Genomic DNA, 8178 nt, shown 5'->3' with positions numbered 1-8178 from the left:
AGCAATCAAATCAATCAACATGCTAACAAATAAAATCAATCAATGCACAATTCAAGAATAAACACACACTACTAGTTAGTTGTTCCCCGGCAACGACGCCAAAATTTGGTGTTTGCCATTTTGCATGTCACGTGACACATCAAATTAATTAAAATTGAAACTCATTAAAATGTAAACAAGTGTTGTAGTAACGAGTCCCAAGTCGTATTTTTCCAAGGATAACTAATGAGTGTGTATGAATTCTAGAATTGATTTAACTTTGATTACCTTAAAATGAACATCAACTCAATTTGGTTTCTTATGCAACAGTGAATCAATTTGTTCAACTACTATATCTTTCATTCTCGATCAAGTAACCATTTAAGTCAATCACCAAACAAGCTTGTAGAAACTGAGTAACATCCATTTATAACCATAACCAACTTCAACCACCAAGCTTAAGCAAAATAATATTGAATAGAAATAACAATCAAAAACTTGAAGCAAGAATTCGGTACTTAAACAAGATCTCAGTAACCACAAGTCCAATTAATAGAGCAAGGAATTGCTAACTAAATAACCAAACTAATCATCTAACAGTAAATAGAATTTCATATTCAAAATGAATATAAATTGTAAACAATTAAGTAGCTGCACAAGATCCGGATTGTAGTAACTCAAATAAAAATGAAATTGCAAGTAAAAACATTAAAAACAGATTTGCAGTAGTAAACCCAAACAGAAACTAAAGTAAGAATTGCTAACAAAGAATGAAGTGCAATCTATATATCAGATCTTCATATTTGAGCAAGCTGATAGACAAATCAAAGATAAAGGTAAAGAAAACAAAACCCTAAACATTCCACAACCAACACCCGAATCAAAACTTCTTCATTCTGCCAGAAACAGAGCCACCTCTGAGAAACACCCTTCGGGTGACCACCAGCGAAGAACATAACTTCCAACTAGTGCATCCTCTCGATCACAGCCTCTGGAAAACACCCTTCGGGCTCACGGATCGGCTACACTCACAGCATACGAAGAACAACAGCTCAACTCTGGAAATTTGCATAACTCGGCCGATTGATTAGATCGGTGCGAATTCAGCAGATGAATTGGAGATGGAGTGGAATCCGGATGCTTCTGGGACCACCCTTCGAGCTCCAGTGGCTGATGAACGGATCACAGAACATGGGAACCGCCCTTTGCCTGGATCGCGAACGATGAACCAGAGCTGAACTCACGGACCGGGAAACACCCTCGCCCGCAACCTAACCTCGGATGATGAACACCAGATGCTCAGTGATCGCCGGCGATGAAGAATCCTAGCTCGCGGATCTGGAATGAGGAATGGGAGGCTGCGGTCGTCGCGTGAAGAAGGCGAAGAACAGTGGAGAAATCGCGACGCCGAGCTCGAACTTGCACTGTAGCTTCTCAAAGCCTTTATACCCCTTTCGAATCTGATCGGACGGTCCAGATTAATTCAGGCTTGATCAACGGTGGAGATATCTCAGATTAGAATAAAAAGCTCTAGATCTTCATCAACGACTGAGATGTGCTTCTCATTAGGTTGGATTGACCAGATATTCAACGGATGACCCAGATCTCCTTGATCTTCAATGGACAGTCCAGAACACTCCAAGGCTTGATCGACTTGATTAGCCCTTGATTTAAGCCCAAGTATGACCTGATCTGATCGGGTCCATGACCCTTTTGATGCCTACAAAATCATAAGCAAATATTAGCATCACATACCATGATAATTGGCTAAATTGTAATTAAGTCCAAGATCACATGCAATTATGAAATATAATGTATATGTGAGATTAAGCTATGAATAAACCATCAAAAGCATGCATTATGAATCAAGATAATATAGCCAAAATCATGGTTATCAATGTGCCTTCAACATATAATGTAATCTTAGGCCGACCGACCTTAAATGAGAGTTCCGAGCGGTCGTATCAACCTTTTGCCAAAACAATCAAATTCTTTGTGGATGATCAGGTCGAGGAAGTCAAAGGAAACCAACTGGTGGAGCGTAAGTGCTATATCAATATCATCAAAACTGAGGCTCGAGCATTATTAAAGATCCAACAGATGGAAGTGGATGCCATGCTGGAAGCGCCTCCAAACTCGAGAGTATGCCTGTAATGAATTAGTGTATCATGTTAAAAATTTGCACTTAATGAAAATATAGGTGAGTTTATCTCAAAAAAGCCACATGTTCCAGACTCCAGAACCATTTGATCGGGTTATAAGTAAGCATACTCTCGCGCAATGTCCCAAACTCCCGAGCATTCAACCGGGTTATAAGTGAGCATGCTCTTGTGCCTATAAGAGAGCATGTTCTCACGTCAAATCCAAGACTCCCGAGCCTCCGACAAAGTTATAAGTGAACATGCTCTTGCGTTATGTCCTAGACTCCCAAGACGTTCAGTCGAGTTATAAGCGAGCATGCTCTTGCACAATGTCCTAGACTCCCGAGCCGTTCGGCCGGGTTATAAGCTAGCATGTTCTCACGCCATGTTCTAGACTCTCAAGCCATCTGGTTAGGTTATAAGCGAGCATGTTCTCACACCATATCCTAGACTCCCGAGTCGCTCGGTCGAGTTATAAGCAAGCATTTCTCTCGCTCCATATCCCAGAATCCCGAGCCATCTAGCTGGGTTATAAGCGAGCACACTCTCGCGCCATGTCCCTGACTCCTGAGACATCTGACTGGATTATAAGTGAGCATGCTCTCACATTATGGCCCAGACTACCAAGTCGCTCGGTCGGGTAATAAGAGAGCATGCTCTCACGCCATGTCCTAGATTCCTGAGCTGTCCAGCTAGGTTATAAACTAACATTCTCTCACGTTATGCCCCAGACTCCCGAGCTGTTTAGTTGGGTTATAAGTGAACTTTCTCTCACACCTATGTATTCCAGACTTTTGAACCGTTCGACCGGCTTATAAGTGGGCATGCTCTCGCGTCATGTCCCAGACTCTCGAGCCGTTCGACTGAGTTATAATGGAGCTTGCTCTCATAAGCGAGCATGCAATCGTGTCTATCTCCTAGACTCTGAGTCGTTTGGCCGGGTTATAAGCAAACATGCTCTCGTGCCTATATATTCTAAACTCCCGAGTCATTAGACTGGGTTATAAGAGAGCTTGCTCTCGCGTGTATCTTATTTATATTCCATCCGATTTAATTTCTCACTCGGCTCAGTTGGGTCACTTGGAAAGCAAAGAAATTATTTTGCCCAGCTTAATTACATCAGTTGATCAAATTATAAGCGAGCTGGTCCATATGTCTAAATATCAAACTTCTGCTCCATCCGGAATATTTTTTTTGCCCAATTTTATTATAACTCCTGGTCAGATTATTCCACTCGATGTAATTATCCTACCCAGCCTATTATTCAACCTGGCCTCATTATGATTATGAGCTCTTATGCGCCTAACATTCGGATCTCTAAGTTATTAGACCTTTCTTATGGGGAAGCATTCATGCGAATTTCATCTTACAAATGAGGTATCAACAAATTGTGAAAATGCATAAGGCAGGTATGATTTAAAAACGGTTAATACATATTTTGCATTCAAGTTCCATTTTTTGCTTTCAGCAATTAGAAGGGCAATTAAATCAAGTTTACTTAAGATATCATTTAGGAGCTCTTTTAAGAGTTGTTAACGATCTATGAAGCGTTTGAGTGGTTCTATCAATAGGTAATCACCCTCCCGTAGTTGTTGGACCGCACCTTTCGCTCTAAGAGTGAGCATCCTGGTGGCCTGAGTGGCAAATTTCAAGTCAAATTCTTGAGATTTGAGATAAGCTTTTCGTCTAATCTCAAAATGCTCGTCCTCTCCGGCCTTGTAAGATGTCAGTTCAGACTTAGCAGATTCTAATTCGATCTGCATTAAGTCCAGTCATGCCTCTTGTGTATCCAAGTTTCGCTGTTGCTCTAGGATCAACATATCCTTAGTCGATAATTCTGGCTCGCTTAGCTAATCCTGAGGCATAAGAAATTTTTAATTCCTCTAGCAGGTGGTCTTCTGTGCTAGGTCTAATAGAGCCTTGATTTTTATGGGACTTTCCACTAGAATCTTGGATTCACTGGTCTACAATAGCATTTCTAGTTTCCTTTTTCTTCCTATTGAGAATTTATCAACTATTGAGAATTCCTCATTGTTAGTACCCTAAGGTAGTTTTGATGTGATCAACCAAGTCAGGTTAGATCCTGTTGATTTTTAATCCTTGTGTCTAATTGTGCAGGAACTTAGGAGCATAGAAAGTGAAGCGAAAGATGCAGCTAGCAAGAAGTATGGCATGAGAGAGAGATGACGGGCTCAGTGCGTCCGAGGAACGAGATGCTGCGGAAGAGTACACGAGTGGATGAGAAAGAGACGCGCGACGTTTCTGAGGGACGAGAAGCCAGAGCGGAAGATTGCTCGAAGGCCGAAAAATATGTTCGAGTGAGCCCTATTTCGGATGGTCGAAATCACCCAAGCAAGCAGAGCCGAAGCGAAAGACTTGAACCCAAGCGAGCGGAGCCGGAGTAAGAACGCGGACCAAATAGTTAGCATAATGTTAACTTAGGTCTGAGCACCCAGAGTTGGTCCAGGCGCGGAAGATTTCTCGAAGGTTGAAAAATGGGTTCGGGTGACGAGAAGCTGGAGCAGAAGATTTCTCGAAGGTTGAAAAATGGGTTCGGGTGAGTCCTATTCCAGATGCCTGAAATCTCTCAAGCAAGTAGAGCTAGAGCAGGAGCGGAAGACCTAGACTCAAGCGATTGGAGCCGGAGCAAGAATCCAGACCAAATAGTTAACATAATGTTAATTTAGGTCTGGGCGCCTGGATTGAGTCCAGGCGCCCATACCAAGAATTTTATCCAAATCACGTCAAATATGATCCGTTGCGACGGGGATAAAGTTTTATCCTCCTGGAAGTGCCTGGAACCCTTTCAGGAACCCATACCAAGGCTATAATACAACTCTGGTCCAAATGGTTGAAAACAACACTTGTAAACACTTCTAGTTTATTCTACTACTTATTTGTGAGCCATTAACGCTGTAAGAGGCTTCTTCGCCTAAATGAGACTTTGATAGTGAGCTTCAACTTTCTTGGATTAATAACCTCCCCGGTTGTAACCAAGTAAACCTCGTTGTGTCTCTTCTTTCTAGTTTCTTATTTATTTTATGCAAGTGTTAGTTTAATTAAGCTATAACGTTCGACGAAGGTTCGTGTTATTTTTACAGGGCTATTCACCCCTCTCTAGTCGGCCGCCAGGGGTCCTACACTCATGGTCTTCTCCATATCTGAGAGTAGCCCGGCTTGGAAGCTTACTTTTTTTCTGTAGATTGGCCACCTCAGTGCTTGGATTAGATGCGGAGAGCTTTATTTCCTCCACACACTCTCTTAGGATTTTGTTATTTCGCTCCAAGTCTATCACTAGGTGGCTCAAGTTTAGCCCTGCAGCATAAAGTTGAAAGAAAAAGGATGGTATTGAGAGATTTTCCTTGACCAAGGGGGTAAACTTAAAAACTTACCACGGTGGTATTCTGGGCATATTCGTTCGCACGTTCGGAGACTGAGAATTCCCTCAGTCGTTGTCTTGCACCTGTCCATGCCTTGACCAATGACTTCTTTAACTTCACCACTCATAAGATAGCGAGGAGGTGGAGGTCATCCCCTATTGGGATAACAAACCAAACATAAGGTCGAATTGACAATCTGGGTCAGGAAAAGAACTTGGCTTGGAAGAGGAGGCTCTTGGGATAAGACCCATTGGTGGTGCAGGGTGCGTGGAAGATAGGGGCTTGTGGCTGGGATCGGTCATCTGGAGGGGGTGTGTAGGGGATTAAAGCCCAATCGATCGAGCCAACCGTACATAGGTAGATGACACAGAAGAAGGAACGATCGATCATAAGATAATGGGCCCGACCGGTTGGTCGGAGGGAGGCTAGTTGTAATTGGGTCCTTTCTTTGAATAGCAGGAGTATGGGGCGTAACAGCAGTGGTCCGCTCGGTCCTAAGCTGTTCAGATGGAGTTGGGATGTTCGCTCGATGCCTTTTATGCCTGAATGTTAATGGCACACCCGAGTAGGAGACTCTCGCAGTATGTCGGGGGGTCTAAGGACAGTTAGACGTTGAGGCTGCTCGCTCGGCCTCTCGCGCGTCCAAAATTACCTTCCCAAGTCGATTTAGTATAGTTTTATTTAGTTTGGTCGTCGTCGAATGGGCAACCTTAGATATAACCTCCGTTGTAAAGAGAAGCAAAAAGTCTCAATTATGCTCAATATGAAAAGAGAAGCGGAAGTTTTTTACCAAATGAGATACCAACCCCATCGAGATGGGCTGAACCAAAAGATATACATCATACCCTCTCGGAGTAATTTAGGAAGGTAGAGCTACAAGCTAGGTATTTTGGTAATATTTGTGAGGGTTGGATTCTTACTAGGGTGGCCTAGAGCAGGCACAGGTGGAAGTTGTGACTACCAAGCAGTCAGCCAGGATACTGGATGATGTAGGAGGGGATCCAAATTAGATTTTTTTTAAAGTAGTTATCTGTTAATTAAGTTTAGTTTATATTTTTTAATTATATTTAATTTTATCCTAAATCTTAGGGAACCAAGTCTTGTTAGTTAATTTATTCTAAATCTTAGGGAATAAGTCTAGTTGGTTATTTTTCTGTTTAGATTTTTTTAGGGTTTTGAGAGTTATATAAACCTATGCTTAGATGATGTTTAGGATAAGTTATTTTAATATTAAATCAATTGGTTTCACTTAAGTCATATTACGACTACATCCTTTTTTCTTTGTGCTCTTAATTTTATAATAGGTTTAAGCCTAATTTAGGCTTTTTTTTTTTTGTTACTTCTCTCATGCTTCCTTATTAATCCCTCTACAACTTGACGCTCCAGAATAATATACATATTCTGCTCAGCGTCAGTTAGTAACAGAGTTCATTAAGATTTAATGGAGGGTCATCATCGACGTGGTAGTAGTCGCAACAGATAGGTTTCGAATGTGGAAGTTAAGCATCATGATCATAATATCCAGAATGTAATGATGATTGAGGATTTACAAAATTAAGATGCAGAATTAACCCAGTGTCTGATTGCACAAGATTTGGAAGATCGTAAGATCTCTGATCGTAACTCTGAGTCTACTTTTTGAGAATCCATATCATCATCATACTACATACCGGGAACACTGTGGTCGAGAGGAACGATATGAGGACTTTGGTTTTTGAGTTGATCTTCCTGAATTTTTTGGCACATTATAAGTGGAAGGCTTCATTAATTGTCTTAATTAATGAAGTAGAGAGGAGTTTCAAGTACAAGGAAGTATCTGATCACATCAAAGTAAAATTGGTCGTTAAGTTCAAAGGTCGAGCCTCAACATTGTGGGAGTAACTTCGATGATCACGAGAGAGACAAGATAAATCCAAAATTATCGATTGGGAAAAATTAAAAAAATTGATGAGAACCCACTTTCTTCCCTTTAGCTACGCGCAAATATTGTTTCAATAACTCCATACATTGAGGCAAGAGGTTAGAACTGTCAACGACTATACGGAGGAATTCTATCAGCTTATTGCTAGGAATGATCTATTTGAGACCGAGGAGCAAATGACAATGTGATATTTAGGGGGATTACGACAATCCTTACAAGATTCTCAGAGTCTCCACTCACTCTAGACTGTTTCAGAGGCTTATCAGCGAGCTTTGACCGTTGAAAAATAGTTAAATCGTAGACTAACAAATAAGAGCGATTAAAACAATCAAGTTGTTCGCCCTTAGGAGTTGTGCCCTTCCCAGGAGGCGCCACAAGGTAACTCCAAGACCTCTATCAAGTGTTTTCAATATGGTGAACAGGGGCATCGAGCTTCAAATTGTAAAAGATCCCTAAATTAAAAAAAAATAAAACTCTACTTGTTGAGGAAGACATGGAGGATGAACCCAAACAGATTGATGAACTGATTTACGATGACAATATCAATGATGAGATTCTTTATGGAGATGGTCACAAGACTCTCATCGTACGCAAGAGCCTACCAGTCCCCAAAAAGAATCAGAAGATGATTGGCTGAGAACTAGCATCTTTCACACAACTTACACAGTTGCAGACAAAGTTTGCAAGATGATTATTCATAGTAGAAGTTGTGAAAATATTGTATCTGAAGAAGCTATGCAAAAACTATAGTTGAAGA

Source organism: Zingiber officinale, chromosome 3A, assembly GCF_018446385.1.
Source record: "Zingiber officinale cultivar Zhangliang chromosome 3A, Zo_v1.1, whole genome shotgun sequence".
NCBI lineage: Eukaryota > Viridiplantae > Streptophyta > Magnoliopsida > Zingiberales > Zingiberaceae > Zingiber > Zingiber officinale.
Note: the sequence above shows the minus strand (reverse complement) of the source record.